The 21,471-nt window shown below is 48.7% G+C and overlaps 1 long non-coding RNA gene across 1 annotated transcript; it reads left to right on the forward strand.

The window, feature by feature from the left end:
• The first annotated feature begins 1,017 nt into the window (after positions 1-1,017).
• LOC142492087 (uncharacterized) lies at positions 1,018-20,058 on the forward strand. Its single transcript, XR_012800728.1, has 2 exons — positions 1,018-1,367; positions 17,757-20,058. It is a non-coding gene; the product is annotated as an uncharacterized LOC142492087 (long non-coding RNA).
• The last annotated feature ends 1,413 nt before the right edge of the window (positions 20,059-21,471 follow it).

A 21,471-nucleotide genomic window follows, 5' to 3' on the forward strand; every position in this document is an offset into this window, starting at 1 on the left:
GTGTTTTGAGGGGGGTCTAACCTTCCCCCGGAATACCCCCCTCCTGCAGCGTCACGTTGTCATGGTGACGTCACTTGACAATGCGGTGCCACGTGCTACTGTGACGCCATGAAACACTGCAGAAGAAGGGACACACTTCAAGGAAGCGCCCCCGGGAAGTAAGTACCCTTCGTTACTTCCACCGGGGGGTGGGGGGGAAGGGGATGGGAAAGGCTAAGGCCGACCCTTTATCATTTTGCTGTGACACAATATTATAACACATAATGGGAATAAGCGCTTAAGACATCAAACAAAAAGGTCCCTGTCCCGTAGAGCTTACAATCTAATTGGTAAGAAGTGGGGAGAATTTACAGAGACGGAAGGAAGCTGTTATGATAAATGTGCCTTCAAGGAGCCAAGGTCGGTGCATATGAGATGTATAGTATCAGCCAGCGGAGTTACCCATATGCTTCATTAGAGGTGCGTTTTAAGAAAGGTCCTAATGGTGGAGAAACTGGATTTTAATCAGGTCTATGGGATAGTCTTCTCATTAGTCAGTTATTACAGGTGTAATCCTTCTACGAATAATGTTTTTTTATTGACATATTTTGATAAGAGACTCTGGTGATATTCTTAACAGCGTTTCAGAAAATTATGAGGGAGTGTCCCACATAAATAGGATTGGCCAGTATGATCTTCATACAATAAAAATCCTTACAGAAACTAGTTTTAGATTATGCAAGATCTACTCTGCACAAAGTGGGAACCCTGATGTGTGATTTAATAAGTATTTGGCTGCATAAAAGTATAGCCCTGGTAGGTTTGGGCTATTATTCTGTCCTCCTCCTGTGCAATAATCCCTGGTAAGGGCAGGTTTGCCAGGAGTTAAGATGGGTTCTCCCTACTCACTGTAGTTCAGTTGGTCAGAGAAGGTAGTGCTCAGGCCTTGTGTCAGTCAAGGGCACAGGGGTGGGGCTACTGGATCTGTACTAAATGAGCTGCACTTCCTGTTTTCAGTTAATTGCTCCTACCTTGAGAGGAGCTCAGTCACCAAACCCAGTTGTGCAGGGCTCTGCCAATCTGTGGCCCTCCCTTAGGGGAGAGGAGGGTAGACTGTTCCCACTACTCTGATAGGGGTAGTGGAAGAGCTGGTCCTGCTTCCAGGGCCCTGACTGGGCGTGAAAGGCCAGGGTCATCCTGAGGGAGAACTCCTGAGAAGTACTGCTGTGACTGTGTATGCTGTACCGTGTGCTGCAGAGGAAATAAAGTGTTCCGGATTATAAAGAAGCGGTTGTGAGACTGGAATCTCTCATCTCTGAGTGGGACATTCTATTCCAGGGATTCCACCCCATATCCTGGGGCCTGCAATAGATGGAGGCGCTGAAAGAGTAAGTATGTACTGGGTATGTCCCCAGAAGCCTGTCCTGACCTTCCCCATAATACCATCAAGCGGGAGACTCAGGAGTCCTGTAAGCCAGCAGATGCACCACACTATTATGCCTTGTAACATGGGTCAGTTTCCACAGAAAGGGGGCAATATGAGATTGGGCCAGGGAATGCCCGTTACAAAAGGAATGCTCTTAACTGGATAGCTTTCCCTGTACAGTTAACAACAAAAGACAGGGTAGTCCAATGCTACATTCAGTTGACAAAACATACATGGTAATAAGTACAAAGTTAAATACTTCAATAATAATGTTTTCTTGGTAATTTAGTTAAACCCTTTGGCCAAAGCGTCATAAGCCTGCATGCCAACATCAAGGTATAACAAAATATGCAGGTCCTAATACTACACTGTGACCCTTGCCTTTTACCTCTGTATGAGGGGAAACAACCACAATGGGTCCTGTCCATAAAGCAAAATGAGAGAACCTCCCAAGTTAAAAAGGTGGGGACAGACTGAAAGGTTTAACCAGACCCTAGAACAGTATCTGTGGTACTTTAGAGTCAAAAACAAAAGAAACAGCGCAATACGCACATAGTGAAGAATATCAAATAAAATTATATTCAGAAAAAGGGTAAGTATTCTGCGTACATACAATCAGTAGATTATAGGCATTTCATGTGATCATCACATAAGTTACCAAACATCAGATTGTGACACCAGTCAGGAACAGGGCCCTCAGATGAACAGTCACAGATGGTCTCTGGAAGGCGGCTTAACCCCTTATGGATGTGGCCTCTCTCACAAGCAGCACTATCAGTCCATCCCGGAGCATACACCTCATCAAAGGAACCTCCCCTCGGCAGGTGTAGCGTCAGTTCCAGAACATAGAACCATTAGTCCCTCTTTGGTTCGGCAGTCACAAAGTGTGACTTAATCAGTGATGGTAAGTTCAAAAGTCCGTAGGGTCACAGATATAATAAAGTCCACAGATCAAGATGATATTATTTTGGTGCGTGATAGAAGCCTCAAGCTAACACTGTCAATGCAGTGCTTCAGTCAACGACGTCACGCATTGGCTGGCTCGTTAATCACAGTCCGCCAATAGGATTAGCACCTTGTCGCCAAAGGGGTTAAATGAAGATATACCCTTCTCACTGACTGCCCCGCACCTCTGGAATGCCCTTCCCCTCAATACCCGACTAGCACCCTCTCTATCCACCTTTAAGACCCACATTAAGACACATTTGCTTAAAGAAGCATATGAATAGCACTGTGGATATTCTGAACACGATACATAAAGCTTGGCCCCTTGCAGAAACACTTATCAGAATTCCCTCCTACTGTCTATACGTTCCCCTACCTAAAAATTAGATTGTAAGCTCCTCGGAGCAGGGACTCCTCTTCCTTAATGTTACTTTTATGTCTGAAGCACTTATTCCCATGACCTGTTATTTATATGATTTGTAATTTATATGATTACCACGTGTTTTACTACTGTGAAGCGCTATGTACATTAATGGCGCTATATAAATAAAGACAATACAATATAGATGTCTGGTCCCTGTATTAGCTATATTCTAAAAGTAGTATTAATGTCTTGTTTCTATTGATGTTGACGGTATTCGATTTAATGTAATGGTTTCCTATTCCTCATTTTTAAAGTTCTATTTTGCTGCTTTTTGGCACTTTTCTAATAAGCATTTTTCTAATAACAGTTTCTCTCATTACAGACTCACTTGTGCGCCACAGATATATATGGTTTATTTTATTTTTAAATGAATGTATTTCTCTGTGCATTAAATGTCATTATGACTCAGCTGACACGTATGTCGCCGGTGCTAATCCGATTGGCTGACTGTGATTAACGAGCCAGCCAATGCGTGAAGTTCGGCTGGTATTTAGTGCCTCTGAGAGTTAGTGTACAATTATTCCCTGAAGAAGTAGCGTTACAGCTACGAAACGCGTAGGGTAATGGTTTTTACCTTTTTCTGCTAATTGTAGCTTTAGTGGTAACTCTATAGCCCTGAACACTTTGTGCGTGTGTCGCAAGTCTAGTGTAACGTCTCTCCGGTTAACCGCTGATTAGCGGCTTTATGAGTTGTGACGTCGCTGACTGAGGCACTGCATTGACAGTGTTAGCTTGAGGCTTTTATCACGCACCAAAACAATATCATCTTGATCTGTGGACTTTATTATATCTGTGACCCTATGAACTTGTGAACTTACCATCACTGATTCAGTTACACTGTGTGACTGCCGAACCAAAGAGGGACTAATGGTTCTATGTTCTGGAACTGACGCTACACCTGCCGCGGGGAGGTTCCTTTGATGAGGCGTATGCTCCGGGATGGACTGATAGTGCTGCTTGTGAGAGAGGCCACCATCCATTAGGGGTCAAGATGCCGTCCACAGACCACCTGTGACTGTTCATCTGAGGGCCCTGTTCCTGACCGGTGTCACGATCTGATGTTTGGTAACTTATGTGATGATCACATGAAATGCCTATAATCTACTGATTGTATGTACGCAGAATACTTACCCTTTTTCTGAATATAATTTTATTTGATATTTTTCACTATTTGTGTATTGCGCTGTTTCTTTTGTTTTGGACTCTTTAGTCTTTGGGGGTGTTGAGCCACACCTTGGTACAGCTGCAGACGCTCGCTCTTTGAGATTTACACGGTTTTGTATGTTTTTATTTTCTGTTTTATTCACAGTTGTGAATTTCAGGGTATTTGCATTTGCATCTTGAATACTTTGTCGCTAGTCACACTTTATAACACTTTGAGGCTTATTTGTAACGCGAGCTCACCACAAACGAAGTGCGACCGCGGTGCTGAGGTAGGGAATTGAGTAACGCCAACCCACAGCCACGCGGGTGCGCCTAGAGTGTAGATTGGTCGTGCAAGCCAGGTCAGGAGTACAGATATTAGAGTAGTTGAAGGTTCTTGCCAGTTCAGGGTTGGAGAGTAGCAGATCGTTGGGGTACGTAGCCAGGTTCAAGATTGGAGAGTAGCGGATCGTCGGGCTACAAGCCAAGGTCAGGATTGGAGACTGGAGAGTGGTCGTGCGGTAGCCGGATCAGGAGTAGAGAGGTACAGAGTCCAAAGTAAGTAGCAGGGTCAGGCAGCGCCAGAACATCAGACAAGGCAAGACAAGGCAGGATACAGGAACAGAATGCAGCAAGGCACGGCATCACACAAGACTATGCTCAGCAATGGGTGTCTGCAGCAAAGAGGGTATAAATAGGGAGATCCTCCAATGAAGAGCCAGGGCGGAACCAGGAAGTGAATTCCCATAGGCTGCTGGTGCACGCAGGTGTGCCCTATCATGCAGCCTGATTGGGAACGGAGGTGGGATCAAGCGCGCGCGTTACTGACGTCAGTGGGCGGAGACTGGTGCGCAAGTCACTCCCACATCGGTCTTGTCCGTCACCAGGGCGGGGGCGGAGACTGGGGCGTGTGTCAGAGGGGAGGCTGGATGAGCGCCCACGTTGCACGTCAGAGCGGGGGCAGAGCCAGAACCTGTGGGTGGGCAGTCAGGTCGCGCAAGAACCGTGCGCGAGTTACAGGGCCATGAGACTGCGCATCCTGGCTGTTTCGGATCTCACTTTACCACCATCTCTACCTGCCACCTGCCATGACATCTGCCTGTTTTCTGACCATCAATACCCACCTGCTAGCCTGCCTCAACCACTGGAGTCCAGCCCGACAGTCACTCCCTGTGACACACTCCCTGCCCCCCTCCCCGCCCCCCAACATGCACATACCTCCTTAAGGAGCAATTGTGTGTAAAGACACTGAGTTTCAATCAGGGAAACTTGGTTCAATTCCCAGTGTCAGCGCCTTGTGACCCCTGGGACAGTCACTTTATCTCCCTGTGCTTCAGGCACCAAAAACACAGATTGTAAGCTCATCTGGGCAGGGACTGTGTCTGTAATAATTCCTATGTGCTGCGTACCTTGCTCTATACTGTAATTGTGAAGCTCTGAGTCCCATTGGGGGAAAAACACTATATGATATAAATGTATTATTATTATTATACCCCCTTCCACCTCTCCTCGTGTCCATACCTGCTTTATAATCCCCCTGGGCCCATACGTTCTCCTCCCCCCTTGGTGCACTGGAAAGGGTGGGGGTGCATTGGTTGGGGGAGGGAGAGTCCTTACTTCTTATATTTGTCCTGGGCCCAACAATTTCTCTAGGTGGCCCTGATTTTATGTCAGCCATGGGATCCTTCCTCAAAAATGGAGAAATATCACTGTTTTTATCCCAGATATTATCACTTACAGTATTTGAATAGCTGGTTTTATCACTACTTTGCTATATTTTTGTGTATGCTAATTGCCTGTTTTTTTCAGCCAAAAATCATGCACCACTAATTGTATTGACCTGGGCAAAAAGTGTGAACATTTAGCGGGTGTAAACCAGTGACTTTTTTTGCAATGCAGACAAAAGCTGCTTTCTCTGAGTTTATTGAATGGGCCCTTGAGCCCAGATCCCAGAAGCTCCATTAAGTCACGTAACGTGGCATTAACACTAATGGTGTATCTTCAAAGGAGAATACCATAATGCTCAGCCATAGTTTCACACGTAAAGAGCATAGCGTTAACTATAGCTGTATCAGCCGTTATTGCTCCACTGGCACACTGCAGAGTGGGGGACACCTTGGGAGAAATGGTCATTCTAAATGTATTAGCCGCATGGGGAAAGGGGCGATAACGCTTACTACATCTGTATAATGGACATTAGTGATGATAACATGCCGAATGATATGCAAGTTATGGATAATCATAATATTGCATATCCAATAAAGTCAGTTAAGATTAACGCGGGGTTTTAACATTACGTTATTTAAGTTAGAACTAAACTTGGCGTTACTGAAATAGGGCTTTTGCACAGTCATCCATAATTTCAATAACAAAGCGTTATTTCCCAACATTATTTTACTCTTCTCTCACATCGCCCCACTTCAGCAAATGCCCTATTTTGGGGTCTGGATCAGAGAAACGCCCAGTTTGGCATAACATGACATTATTGGAAGATGCAATAACCTGGCGTTAAGCTTATGCTAATGAGATGCCGTTTCGACTTTGTTTATGCACATAATAAGCAAACGAGATTGGCACCAATGTTTGTACCTTAGCGAGAGAGTGCCTCAGTGAGTAACGACACTGACTGGCACTGAGTTTGAACAGGGGAGCCTGGTTCAATTCCTGGTGTCGGCTCCTTGTGACCTTGGGCAAGTCACTTTATCTTCCTGTGCCTTAGGCACCAAAAACATAGATTGTAAGCTCCATGGGGCAGGGACTTGTGTCTGCAAAATGTCTCTGTAAAGCGCTACGTAAAACTAGCAGCGCTATACAAGAACATGCTATTATTATTATTATTTAATGCGAAAATTACTGGAGAAAAGGAGAGGGTGTCAGCTGTACAACAATGTGTATTCGGAAAGCTAAAGTGGGATATATAACGGACACCCAAATATGCTGCAATCAGAGAAGGGACGTTAGAGCATGTCCTGGTGACTGAGAAAAAAGATTAGTATTATAAAAGGCGCCAACAAAAAAGGATATAGTCACCACCAGGAGGAGACCGATGAGGATTCCAGGTGATAGAGATGTGCTTAAAAACAAAGTAAAAAAACACAAAACATAGTGTAATACTGTATAAACAAACAACATATAATATTAATTATATATCAGCTGAGATCAAGGGTGAATTGAAAATAACAACATTTAATAAAATGATTAAAACACTGGACATACAAAACATATACAAATGAAAAATACAATGGGTAACAATTAATAGGACAGTTGATATGGGACCATGTAACAGCTGCACTGGGTGGAGTGCCCACTCACCGGACGAAAAATATATAAAAGCGGTGGATATATCTGAGAGTATCCCCTCTCTCTTTCCAGCTACCACTGCTACCGCATCAGGATCAGGGCCAGGGTGATGGTTACAGCACACCAGACTGCGTGTGGCTCTCTTGGTCCTCGTTTACCTCGCAGCTTCTAGCAGGTTAAACACAGTGGATTAGTGCAGCTCCCACCGCTGCTGCGCCGAGTTTGGGGCCAAAGAAGTCAGCTGTGCACGCTAGGCAGCATGGGCCTCCCTCCGCCTTGGCGTTCTCTCCTCGCGGTGGTTGTTAGATTCCAATTAGCAGATTCGAGCGGATTAGATGGGAAACAGCAGCAGATTCGTCACGGATCTTGCAGGCTATTCCAATGCACTGATTCAGGTCCCAGCAAATTAACCCTACGCGTTTCGAGAGCGAGCTGCTCTCTTCCTCAGGGGTTCCAGAACCCCTGAGGAAGAGAGCAGCTCGCTCTCGAAACGCGTAGGGTTAATTTGCTGGGACCTGAATCAGTGCATTGGAATAGCCTGCAAGATCCGTGACGAATCTGCTGCTGTTTCCCATCTAATCCGCTCGAATCTGCTAATTGGAATCTAACAACCACCGCGAGGAGAGAACGCCAAGGCGGAGGGAGGCCCACGCTGCCTAGCGTGCACAGCTGACTTCTTTGGCCCCAAACTCGGCGCAGCAGCGGTGGGAGCTGCACTAATCCACTGTGTTTAACCTGCTAGAAGCTGCGAGGTAAACGAGGACCAAGAGAGCCACACGCAGTCTGGTGTGCTGTAACCATCACCCTGGCCCTGATCCTGATGCGGTAGCAGTGGTAGCTGGAAAGAGAGAGGGGATACTCTCAGATATATCCACCGCTTTTATATATTTTTCGTCCGGTGAGTGGGCACTCCACCCAGTGCAGCTGTTACATGGTCCCATATCAACTGTCCTATTAATTGTTACCCATTGTATTTTTCATTTGTATATGTTTTGTATGTCCAGTGTTTTAATCATTTTATTAAATGTTGTTATTTTCAATTCACCCTTGATCTCAGCTGATATATAATTAATATTATATGTTGTTTGTTTATACAGTATTACACTATGTTTTGTGTTTTTTTACTTTGTTTTTAAGCACATCTCTATCACCTGGAATCCTCATCGGTCTCCTCCTGGTGGTGACTATATCCTTTTTTGTTGGCGCCTTTTATAATACTAATCTTTTTTCTCTTTCTTGTTATCTGACCAGGGGGTCAGTTTTAGTATTTAGGCAGCCCCCTAATTTAGGGATTGATTATTCATATAGTTAGCGCTACCTAATCTGTGTTTTTATCTGATGTCCTGGTGACTGAATACTTTATAATACATGATACAGTACAGTACATTATCCTCATAGATTCTCACAGGATGCTGAAGATTGACTTCAGTAAAAGTAACCAGCCAGGAGGTGGCGATGGAAGACAAACAGTGGTATTCCTGTCGGAGAGCGTTACGAGCTACTCACATAAAAAGTCCTGTCCTCCAGAAATACAGACAATGACTCTGCATATTTAAGGCAGCAGTTCTGCCCCGGCCTCGACCCAACTGCTGCTGCTGCGTTAAAATGAAGTAATGTGAGTGATCTCTGTTCCCCTATGGTGCTTACAAACTGATAAATGTCACTCTGTCTGTATACCTCTCTGCCTGAACACTTCAGTTTTTGTAGGGGGTGGGTGCTTTAAATGAGCAGTCCTATGAAAAAGACCTGTTTGTTATTTGTATACGAAGCCGGTTATCTCTGTAGCTGAACCGTGTTTATTTTATCTTGGGTGACCCCCTGCTTCCTGAGATACTTACCTCTAAAGGTGCTATCCCCTTCATAAATTGGGCCAATGGGATGCTGCAATGTTCCTACTCACCCGCATGTTGCAGGAACTTTAAACCTCAATTGTGGTTCACCTCGGGGGTACAGTACCGGGGACACCATCGGAGGTACTGTAAGTATCTTGGGAAGCAGGGGCCCCCAGTGTTGAAATTAATGCGGTTCAGCTACAATGAGCACTTGCTTCCTATACAATCTTATTGCAACTAACTAGCACGGTCGGCCTTAGGGCAAGTCGAGCAAAGTGGCTGGCTTGAGTCTCACGCCTTTGGGGGCCCGCACTCCTTCCTCTACCTTCTCTTTCTCCTCTCCCTCCTCCTGTCGGTGCCGGGATCCAACTTTCACCCGACCGGAGTGGGGTGCTGGAGGAGGGATTGCGGAGCTCTCCATCATCCAGCTCCCCTCTCCTGTCGGAAGTCCCGACGCCAACAAGAGGAGGAGGAAGAGGGAGCGCAGAGAGGTAGGTGTGGGGGAGGTGGCGTGTATGTGTTATCTTTTACTTTCTCCACAGCATGTGGCCTCCAGCAGTGTCACATTGCCACAGCGTTACAGCGTCATTGTAACGCTTGACTGCCCGCAGACCTGGCCAGTCCCCAGTACTGAGGTGGGTAAGGGTATAACACTCACCCACAGCAGTGAGGGCGTGCTCAGAGTGTGGTATGATGCGTTGCCGGGTCTGATGAGAAAGGGTTAGCCTGATACTTGCCGCGACCGGGGGGCCAGAGGTCCGAAGGTAGAGATCCGAAAGCCGTAGGACAAGGACAGGAGAGAGCAGCGTAGTGAGGTCCAAAGCCGAGTCCAGGGAGTAGCGCGGTACACGAAGTCTAACGAGAGCTGAGATCAAATCCAAGGGTATCAAACGAGGGCAGGGACTGGAGCGAGAGCTGCAACACAAAAGAGAGCCAGACATAGACCTCCGTACTACAAGAGCCACAGGAAAACTATGCAGAGCGAGGAAGGAGAGGGCAGACAGGAACTCTAAATGTTGGAGAACCAATGGAAGCAAGAGGCGGAGCGGGGGCTTGACTGAGCGGTCCCAGGGATAAGTTAGGATGCCTAGTGTGGTGTTCCCTAGTGGGACTAGCGTCCAGCTGATGGGAGGTGGAGCCAAGGCTGCAAGAGGCATGAAGAAGAGGACGGGTGCGCGCGCGCGCCCTGTAAAACTCCCGCGCGCGCGCCCCTGCAGCATGTGGGCGGAGGCGGCGTGTGCCGCGGAGGAGCGGAGAGGCGCCCGACCAGAGCGGGTAAGGAGCTGGCGGGGAGGGGGCCTGGAACGAGCGGCAGTACTGGAAGCTGGGGTGACGGGGACCTGCTGTAAGGCGCGTGTCCCCCGATCCCTTACAGTACCCCCCCCCCCACTTGAGGATCGGACTCCGGACGATCCTCCCAAGGTTTATGAGGAAATTTCCGACGAAATTGCTTAAGTATAGCTGGGGCGTGAATGTGATGACAAGGTACCCAAGAACGTTCCTCCGGATCATATCCTTTCCAATGAACGAGGAATTGAAGTTTGCCCCTGGAAAGTCGTGAATCGAGAATGGACTGAACTTCAAATTCTTGTTGCCCCTGTATCACGACTGGGTTGGGTCTATGAGGACGGTCCGGAAAATGTACATTCTAGAAGAAGGGTTTCAGGAGGGAAACGTGGAACCCTGAGGGTATCCTCATGGTGGGAGGTAGCAAAAGCCGATACGCTACCGGGTTGATCCGTTCGAGGACCTTGAAGGGACCCAAGAATCTGGGTGCCAGCTTCTGAGAACGAGTTTTAAGATTGATATTTTTAGAGGAAAGCCAGACTCTGTCCCCAGGTTTATACTCCGGTGCCACCTGACGTCGCCGATCCGCTTGGGCCTTCTGTTTTTTGACGGCCCCTTGCAAGGCTTTTTGGATCCTCTTCCAGGAGTCTTGTAAATTAGAGACTTGGATATCTGCTGCCGGTACACCAGACGGAATGGAAGAGAGGGGAAGACTGCTAGGGTGGAACCCATAATTAATGAAGAAAGGCGACTCTTGCGTGGATTCATTCCTCAGCGAATTAATCGCGAACTCCGCCCAGGGTAATAGATCTACCCAGTTGTCTTGAGATTCCGACACGAAACATCTAAGATACTGCTCCAGGGTCTGGTTCATTCTCTCCGTTTGGCCGTTGGTCTATGGGTGATAACCCGAGGAGAAGAGGAGGGATATGCCAAGTCTGTGAGAAAATGCTCGCCAAAACTCAGAAATGAATTGTGTGCCCCTGTCCGAGACAATGGTGAGTGGAACGCCGTGTAGCCTGAAAATTTCTTTAGAAAATACGTCGGCCAAGGTAGCCGAATTGGGAAGACCCTTGAGGGGTACAAACTGCGTGTGCTTGGAAAATCTGTCCACTACTACAAGGATCGTATTCATCCCTTTAGAGGGTGGAAGTTCCACAATAAAGTCCATGGATATATGTTTCCAAGGCCGTTCAGGGATGGAAAGGGGCAGGAGAAGCCCAGATGGTTTGTGTCGGGCGGACTTGCTCTGAGCACACACCAGACAAGCTCTCGTGAAATCAAAAATGTCTTTGCTCATTTTAGGCCACCAAAAGGTCCGTTTGATTAAATCCAATATCCTTTTGAAGCCCGGATGGCCAGCTGATCTGGAAGAATGCCCCCACTCCAGGATCTTGTGGCGAAAACGTGGAGCAGCGTACAGACGTCCTTCTGGCACCTTTAATCTCCTAGGGATATGAGCCTGGGCTTTGGTGATCTCATCCAGGATATCAAAAGTATTGGCAGAAATTATGTATTTGGCAGGCAGAATGGTCTCCGAAGGTTCATTAGATCTCTCCTCAGTAGAGAACTGGCGTGAAAGTGCGTCGGCCTTAATATTCTTGGTACCAGGAATGTACGAAATCGTGTAATTGAATCGGGGGGAAAAAAGGGCCCAACGTGCTTGACGGGATCCCAGACGTGAGCCCCCTCAATGTACAATAAGTTTTTGTGATCGGTGAGAATTGCCACTGGCTCTTTGGTACCCTCGAGGAGGTGTCTCCATTCTTGCAAGGCTAACTTGATTGCCAAGAGTTCTCGGTACCCGACATCATAATTTCTCTCGGCCGAAGAGAATTTCCTTGAAAAGAAACCACAAGGATGGAGTTTTTCTTGAGGTGAGGACCTTTGCGAGAGTACTCCCCCAGCTCCAACATCAGAAGCGTCAACTTCAAGGGTGAAGGGAAGAGATGTGTCCGGGTGACAAAGGATGGGGGCAGAGACGAAGGCTCTTTTGAGGAACTCTAAGGCTTTGATGGTGTCAGGGGACCATGCTGATGGGTCAGCCCCTTTCTTGGTAAGAGCGGTAATGGGCAGAGCAACAGTGGAAAAATTACGGATGAATTTCCGAGAGTGGTTTGAGAACCCAAGGAAACGCTGGACGGCTTTTAGGGAATTCGGTAACGGCCAGTCTAGAACAGCCTTCAACTTCTCAGGATCCATGGTGAAGCCTTTGTCGGAAATTATATAGCCTAGGAAGGCTGTGGATGATCGGTGGAAGAGACATTTCTCCATCTTCGCGTAGAGGCTATTTGCGCGAAGCCGAGCGAGGACCTCCCTGGTATGATGTATGTGCTCCTCAAGGTTTCTGGAGAAAATAAGGATGTCGTCTAGGTATATTATGACGAAATTACCCAAAATGTCCCGGAAGATGTCATTCATAAATTCTTGGAAGACAGCTGGGGCGTTGCAGAGGCCAAACGGCATCACGAGATATTCATAATGGCCCGTGCGTGTGTTGAATGCAGTCTTCCACTCGTCACCCTCGCGTATTCGGATTAGATTGTAAGCTCCTCTCAGGTCAAGTTTGGAGAATATAGAGGCTCCTTGGAGCCGGTCAAAGAGTTCCGAAATTAGAGGAAGGGGGTACCGTTTAACTGTGATTTTGTTAAGCCCACGAAAGTCGATACAGGGTCTTAAGGAGCCATCCTTTTTCTTCACGAAGAAGAACCCTGCCCCGGCCGGGGAAGTGGAGTTCCGAATAAAACCTCTCTTGACGTTCTCCTGGATGTAAGTCGTCATAGCCTCGGTTTCAGGCATGGAGAGGGGATACGATTTAGACTTAGGGAGTGTGGCTCCAGGAATTAATTCTATGGGGCAGTTATACGAACGATGAGGTGGTAAGACCTCAGCCTGGGTCTTGTTGAAGACATTAAAAAAATCACAGTATACTTCAGGAAGGGTGGAGAGAGGTGGTAATGAAGTGTCGAGGCCAGCGAGCACGGTAATGGGGGTATGACAGCCTCCATCATGGTAGAACCCCACTGGATTGGCAATTCGTCCATCCAATCGACACGCGGGTTGTGAAGCTGGAGCCACGGCAATCCCAAAATGACCTGGACTGTAGGTGAGTGGAAGACATCGAAGATGATGACCTCAGTGTGACCGTCTGCGGTGGTGAGTGTGAGGGGAACAGATTCCCATATAATGAACGCTGGTTGGAGAGGTCGGCCGTCAATGGCCTCAAGGCCGATGGGTACGCTCTTCTTGACTAACGGAATTTGGTTGTTGCAGGCATAGTCGTGATCCAGGAAGTTGCCACCAGACCCGGAGTCGATGAATGCTGCGACCGCTACCCGGACATTGGGACCCTCGAGGGTTATAGGCAAAAGAATTCTCTTCGGGAGCTCTTTGGGAGGAGAGGCGCAAGGAGAGATGGTACCCAGTAAAAGCCCCTCAAACTTTACTGGGCATTCTCGTTTCCCGGTCTCAGGCGGCAGTGACCTACTTGGTGATTCGGAGATCCACAGTAGAAGCAGAGGCCCTCATTTCATCGGCTAGTTCTTTCAGCGGTCCGGAGCTGTTGACTAACGATCTGCTTCGGCTCAGGAGCGTCCAATGTTGGAAAGGCCAAGGGAGGAGACCTAGGAGAAGCAGCCGTGGACGGCATAAATCGGGGGCGCTGGCGCTCCTGGTTCTCTTGAATGCGCTGAGGGTAATGAGATCCTCCAAAGAAGAGAGGCGAGCATGAGCTGCCAGATCGTCCTTGAGGGATTCGTACAATCCCTGCCAGTATGCCGCGGAAAGGGCCTCATCATTCCACCGAGTCTCCGCAGCAATTGTGCGGAACCCCACCGCATATCTTGCAGCGGACCTGCGACCCTGGGAGAGATGAAACATGGAAGAAGCGGCAGTCTCCCTACGCACTGGCGTATCAAAGACTTGCTGGAATCCTCGCCGAAATCTGGGGTAATTCTGCGTTATTTCTAATCTGTGTTCCCAGAGAGGCAAAGCCCAAGTGAGAGCGTCGCCTGTGAGCAGGGCGTAGATATAGGCCACTTTAGAGTGATCTGTGGGAAACCGAGACGGGAACATCTCGAACTGGACGTCACATTGGTTCAGGAATCCCCGGCAAGTAAGGGGATCTCCGTCATACCAGTTGGGTGGTGGAATACGTGGCTCTGAGACGCCCATAGGTACTGGGGCAGGAGAGGACGGTGCAGCTGGCAGGTCCCGCAGGGAGAGGTTTGAAAGCTGCTGTGCCACGGCCGTTACTTGATCGCTCAGGAATTGCCAGTGTTCCATGGACACACCTTGGCCCACCTCAGGGGGGTCTGCATTTGGTGGGCTCTGCATAATGTAATGCTTGACTGCCCGCAGACCTGGCCAGTCCCCAGTACTGAGGTGGGTAAGGGTATAACACGCACCCACAGCAGTTAGGGCGTGCACGGAGTGTGGTATGATGCATTGCCGGGTCTGATGAGAAAGGGTTAGCCTGATACTTGCCGCGTCCGGGGTGCCAGAGGTCCGAAGGTAGAGATCCAAAAGCCGTAGGTCAAGGACAGGAGAGAGCAGCGTAGTGAGGTCTAAAGCCGAGTCCAGGGAGTAGCGAGGTACACAAAGTCTAAGGAGAGCCGAGATCAAATCCAAGGGTATCAAACGAGGGCAGGGACTGGAGCGAGAGCTGCAACACAAAAGAGAGCCAGATATAGACCTCCGTACTACAAGAGCCACAGGAAAACTATGCAGAGCGAGGAAGGAGAGGGCAGACAGGAACTATAAATGTTGGCGAACCAATGGAAGCAAGAGGCGGAGCGGGGGCTTGACTGAGCGGTCCCAGGGATAGGTTAGGATGCCTGGTGTGGTGTTCCCTAGTGGGAATAGCCTCCAGCTGATGGGAAGTGGAGCCAAGGCTGCAGGAGGAGTGTAGAAGAGGACGGGTGTGCACGCGCCCTGTAACACTCCTGCGCGCGCGCCCCTGCAGCGTGTGGGCGGAGGCGGCATGTGCCACGGAGGAGCGGAGCGGCGCCCGACCGGAGCGGGTAAGGAGCTGGCAGGGAGGGGGCCTGGGACGAGCGGCAGTACTGGGAGCCGGGGTGACGGGGACCCGCTGTAAGGCGCTTGTCCCCCGATCCCTTACAGGTGGTGTATATTGTGTGGGTACTGTATTGTGGGGGCCTTGTATGGTTATTATGTTATCTAGTTATATGTGTCAGTGAATATAAGTTAGTTATACCCATGTGTGTATCTGTGACGGTGCTCATCTCAAATCAAGAGGCGGACCGCAGGGCTGAGGTAGGGATACAAATAAACCGACCACAACCCAGGGACAGAGTCCTGTAAGTATCCATAGTTGGTATGGAAGCAGGGGTCAGGGCTGGCGGCAGAGTTGCAAAGTCCAGGGGACAGGCAGAGGTCAGGGCTGGCGGCAAAGGTGCAAGGCAGAAGGCAGCGAGGTCGGGGTCACGGTCCGGAGTCAGCAACAGGAATTCAAGACAGGCAAGAGGGCGTAACTGCAAAGACCAACAGGAGATGCAAACACACAGAACTTTGCTCGGCGACTCCCTATGGTAACTGCAGCCTTATAAAGCAGGCTGCCAGTCCTCAAAATGGCCACAGAGAGCAGAAAGTGCAGGAGAGATAGAAAACCCGGCACGGATCGAACGGAATCCTTACAGTACCCCCCTCTTTAGGAGAGACCTCCGGTGCGAGGAATCAGGGAACACCTCTCTCAAAGAGGATTCCCCCCTTACCTGCCGCTTTACAGCACTCCACGGCAGCGGTCCCCAGTTCACTGCGGTCTCTCTCCTCACCCCCCGCGGGACAAACCCTCGGCTGCGTTACAGGATGCGTGCGCACGCAGGGGAGTTCTAAGACTCACGTGGAGTTGGGCTCCGCCCCCCGCTCGTGCCACATGGTCCCCCTGCGCGGCACACACACGTGATGCGCGTGCAATGCTCTCAAGCTGCGTGGCAACACTAACTACATGCTCACCTGCCTCAGGTGTTTTTCAGCCTATCCCTGAACTGCTGGACTCACGCCCCCAGTCTCATTGGATCCTGCTTCCTATTTATATTTTGCTCAGCCATCTCTTCTTTGGCTGAGCATAGTTCTATGGTAGCCTTGAGTTTCCACATCTCTGCATTGCCTTGTGCTTTGTACTTGAACCTCTCAATGTCTTCTCTCCTGTGTACCGACCCGGCTTGACTTTAGGACCACTCTCTGGAATTCGACCTCTCCTTGCCTCTGACCATCCACTACTGTCCAACCCTCAACCTCAGCTCTCCTACCCCTGACCACGGCACTCGGACTCTGACCTCTCTTCTGGCTCCGCACTACGACCCGGCAAGTACTTTTCTAACCGACCTTCTCCAACCCTGACCTGGCATTCCAGACTATCCGCCTACCAGGCCTGCCCCGCTGCCGTGGGTGCGTAGTGTCATATCTTCCCACCTCAGTACCGGGGTCCAGCCTTTTTCATGGCAAGCACAAGCGTTATATCTGGGCGATCTAAGACGGTTTGGAGGCATGGACATCCCTGGACCTGATCCATGAATTTTCCTCTGGTCCATAACCCTTCCAATGGACCAAGTACTGTAGCCCACCACGGGATCTACAGCAGTCCAATATTTGGCTTACTTCAAATTCATACTGGCCATCCACTAAGAACGGTTTAGGGGGGGGGGGAGGGTAGTAGGAGAGAAGGTGTTCTGGACGAACAGGGGACACATGGAGCACTGGGGGTATTTTTAAGGTATCCGGAAGTTCCAGTTTGAACGCCACCGGGTTGACTTGTTTCAAGATGTTTTAACGGTCCAATGAACTTTGTTGAATGTTTGGAGGAAGGCTGTTGAAGTGGATATTTTTCATACAGTCTGCGCTATGTTTGGCTCTTTAGTCTAATACCAGGGTTACCAGAGAGTGCACTTGATCTAAGAATTTACCCAGTCACACCATAAATGGTGGATCATCACACAAAGATACCATTACGTGTACAAATCACCTCTCACAATTGTGAGTATTCTGCACATCGATTATAGAACACACGAATTCACTTTATTATAACAATATTGCACCATCAGGATATTTTTTCTGTCTTTACATGTGTGTGCTTCCCGACGAGCAAGTCTTCATCCATTTCATACGGGATTGAGAGAGCAATCCCACATCGGGTCACAGCTGCATTCACCGAATGTGTTTGTATTTGTATCACTGTTACTAATTTTTGCACTAATTGTGTATTGCACATTGATATTTAGAGCACCACTATTGATAAGTTTCCTTTCTCATAGCCAACAGACCTGATCTCCCTCTTGAAACAGAGGTGGTGGTCGTTGACGTCTATCCACCTGAGTTTTTTGCTGGAGAGCGGCTTTGATCAGATTGACCTGGATTTTCTTCCAGAGTAATTGGAGTTCTTGAATTTTGTCATCCACTGCAGGAACTCCGGAGAGGGGACTGGCAAGAGGAAGGGCAGCGGGATGGTACCCGTAGGCACAGAAGAACGGTGATTCCAGTGTTGAATTGTGCTTCATGGAATTACTGGAAAACTCAGCCCATGGGAGCAAATCAACCCAGTTGTCCTGTATCTTAGAAATGAAACAGCGTAGGAATTGTTCTAAGGACTGGTTGGTGCCTTCCGTGAGACCCTTGGACTGGGGATGGTAGGAAGAGAAATGTAAGGAAATACCCATTCTTTGGCAGAAGGCCTTCCAAAATCTAGAGACGAATTGTGATCTGCGATCCGGGACTATATCCGTCGGGACTCCATGGAGGCGTAATATCTCTTTAATAAAGATCTCTGATAGTTCAGATGCTGTGGGTAGCTTCCTGAGAGGAACAAAATGGGCTTGTCGTGTGATTCGACCACTAACAGTATGGTTGTCATACCCCTGGAGGGAGGCAGCTCCACAATAAAATCAATGGAGAGGTGGGTCCATGGGCAGGTGGGGATGGGTAAGGGTTGGAGCAATCCACAGGGTAACATCCTTGGCACCTTCACCTGAGCGCATATAACGAAGACTCCTGTACGTCTTTGCGGAGCTCTGGCCACCAAAAGATTCATTCGAGGAAATCTTCCTAACCCCCGGGTGTGACCAGCCGTCTTGGAGTTATGACCCCATTGCAACACCTCACTTCAAAATTCAGGAGGAACCAATAATTAAGCGAATGTGGGGACGTTGATCTAGGCTGTGCCTGAGCCTGCGAAATCTGTTGCAAAAGTGATGAAGATACGGCAGAGATTATCCGCTAACATCAGTCTCTAACATGTTTCACCCACAGGGCGCTTTATCAAAGAGTTGATAAAGCGCCCTGTGAGTGAAATATGTTCGAGAATCTGTCAGGATTTTTGTCTATATGTTTTTAATTTAATACATTTTTGATATTGGCCCTCTGTCCCACCGGTACACCTTCTTTCTAGCTGTGCTCCGGATTTTCTATTTTTGAATAACCCCTGCTGGATATCTGAACTAATTCAGGGGCTTCTGGCGCTCTGAACATGTCCTCACCCCTTGCCGTCCTGCTCCCGATTGGCGCACGGCTCTGTATCGTGCCAAACTCCACTGCTCTGCCTTATGTGGATCCCTCAGCCCTATTGGCTGTGCTGCCACAGGTGGTGCTTGTCCTAGAGGTGCTTGGGACTTGTAGTCCACTGCGGCTCTTGCGGAGCCACCTACTGCCCTACTGTGCATGCGCCCGGCAGTCTTCGCGCATGCGCGAATATTCAAGATGACGGCCACTGCTTGCCATGTACACCGCGGAGCTCCGACGACCCGGTCGCCCTGAAGCCTTCCCCCACCCACCACAGAGGTGAGCAGGACCCGGCTACATCCTTCCTCTGGTGGAGACTCCAACACCTCGTTTGGAAACCCATATATATACAGAGTTTACACAATAAAAATGCAGTGCATAAACAGACAACTAAACAAGTGCATTGACTTTAAACCATATTAAACATTTCGGTGAGCATGGTTATCACAGACGCTAACCTGCTCTTAGACAGCTGCTGAGACTTATAGTGAGGTGCCCCTAATGAATCGTATGCCATTCTAGTGGGAGAGCATCTCAGTCGCTGACTCCTTCTTCAGTGTCACTTCACTCTGTGTCTCTAGTTATACTCTTATGTAGTTCATATGAGCTCCGGGAACTCTGGGCTGATCACAGTCCTGTTAATTCTTGTAGGTCAGATATCCCCTGCAGGTCCCAGCTAGGTCCCTTAACTCTGTTCAGTTTGTGCACTGTAGGAAAGGCCCCAGATAGGGACACTTCCCAACAGCACTTAGTGTGATTAGTACCACAGTGACGGACGGCCATGCGTAATCTGCGGCCCCTGGTCTGGGACCAGGCAACAGGCTATCATCAGAGACTTTAAGGGAGACACTCCAGCTGGAGTTCCCTCAAGAGGTGGACGCCTCCGGGAAGGAGAGGGAGCAGATCAGACGGACCCCGCATCATGGGATCAAAGTGCAGTTCTGCAGATCCACCATTTCCAAGTTGGCCTGGTCTGGCATAAGACCTGGAAGGTACCCACATGCACCAACAACTCACACTGGGGTAGCGCTACTCCACATACACTTTGGGTGGGCGTGGCTCTGTCCACACTGGGTGGTTAGGTGCCACACTCAGTACTTTTGGAGTTCCACCGGGGTGGTGTATATTGTGTGGGTACTGTATTGTGGAGGCCTTGTATGGTTATTGTGTTATCTAGTTATATGTGTCAGTAAATATAAGTTTATATAATACCTGTGTGTGTATCCTTATTCACTGACTGTATTGGTTCCTGTGAGGGGTATCCTACAGCTCTAGGATCCCTCCCAGGTGGAGGCGCTGTATTCAGAAAGAACGCAATCACCCCAGGCTCCCAGTGGCAGAGGATTAGACCTCCTGTACGCCAGACAGGTACTCAGCACGCATAGTTCCTGTTGTCATAGGGAAAGGGGGCTACAAAAACAATAACAAAAAAAAGCAGCCTGGAACTCCTCAGCGACAGCGTACCTGACTGCCTGGGCTTGGCTCCCCTCTCCCCCCTCCCTCCCCCCCTTTTCTCCTCACCTTTGACACCGGACCATGGGATGCTTCCCCTCTTACCTCCAGCTTGGCTGGATCGCGCGCTGCTTTCCCCATCCCCTCACCACTTCACAGGAGGGGGTGGGGCTAAAGGGATTCAAAGGAGGGCAGGGGCTGGAAAGCAGTCCGCTCCCTGGCAAGACGCCAACGCTCCGAGTGAGGGTGACGTCACGGAGCGGATCAGCTGTTCGGGATTTCCTTCTTTCAAGCGAACGGCCCCCCCCTGCCACGACGGCGAGCGGCGGACTTTGCCGACTACAGCAGGTGTTCATCAATGCTTGAACCGGCGTCCGGAATGTCATTGAAACAGACGCCAACACCATCTGAAAGGACTTCCAGTGGGATCAGCAGACATGAGGAGTCCTGGTTATTATACCTCAATGCTTTATATTATCTGCATTTCTGTACGTGCATATCTTACCATCTTACTACATCAATATATATATATATATCAAAATATTACGATATGAGAGGTCCTGCGCTTTTTTTTCTCTCTCTCTGGCGTCATTTGACGTCACATCAGGTGATGTTACCATTTAACTCCGCGTCGCTAGAAGCCGCAGGAGAGAAGGTAAGTGACTATACAGAGACCTCGTGTGCTTCCCCCGGCATTTAATTTAAATGTGGGGAAGAGCCCAGGGCCTCTGTAAGCGCCGCTCCCCCACGTTAGTTTGCGCACCCCTGCCATACTGTATATAAAGCTATTTGCTTGTTGAGATATGAGTTTAAATTACTTTTTACTGGCATGTATTTGGTGATCTGCAAATCACACTTCTTCAGTTGCTTCATTAAATTCAGTTGCTATCTTAACAAGCCAAAAAAAATCTCTCCTATATTTACTATAAATTGCTCCTAATTATTGCCGGGAGAATAAAGCATAAAACACAATCCCTTTGGTTCATTTGCATGTAATTAAAAACCTGGTTTAGAACATGACGGGAAAAGCTTTAGTGAATCACGCTAGGAACACGCCAGCAATTTGCTGAAAGTGTGGAATGTGCGCCAATTGTTTTACGTTTCTAGGTGACCATTTGTATGTTTCAGAAAGATAACTTGAGTTTAGTCAATTAGTTAAAGGTGCAATACCA

The sequence above is a fragment of the Ascaphus truei genome, chromosome 4, assembly GCF_040206685.1.
Source record: "Ascaphus truei isolate aAscTru1 chromosome 4, aAscTru1.hap1, whole genome shotgun sequence".
In the NCBI taxonomy this organism is placed as follows: domain Eukaryota; kingdom Metazoa; phylum Chordata; class Amphibia; order Anura; family Ascaphidae; genus Ascaphus; species Ascaphus truei.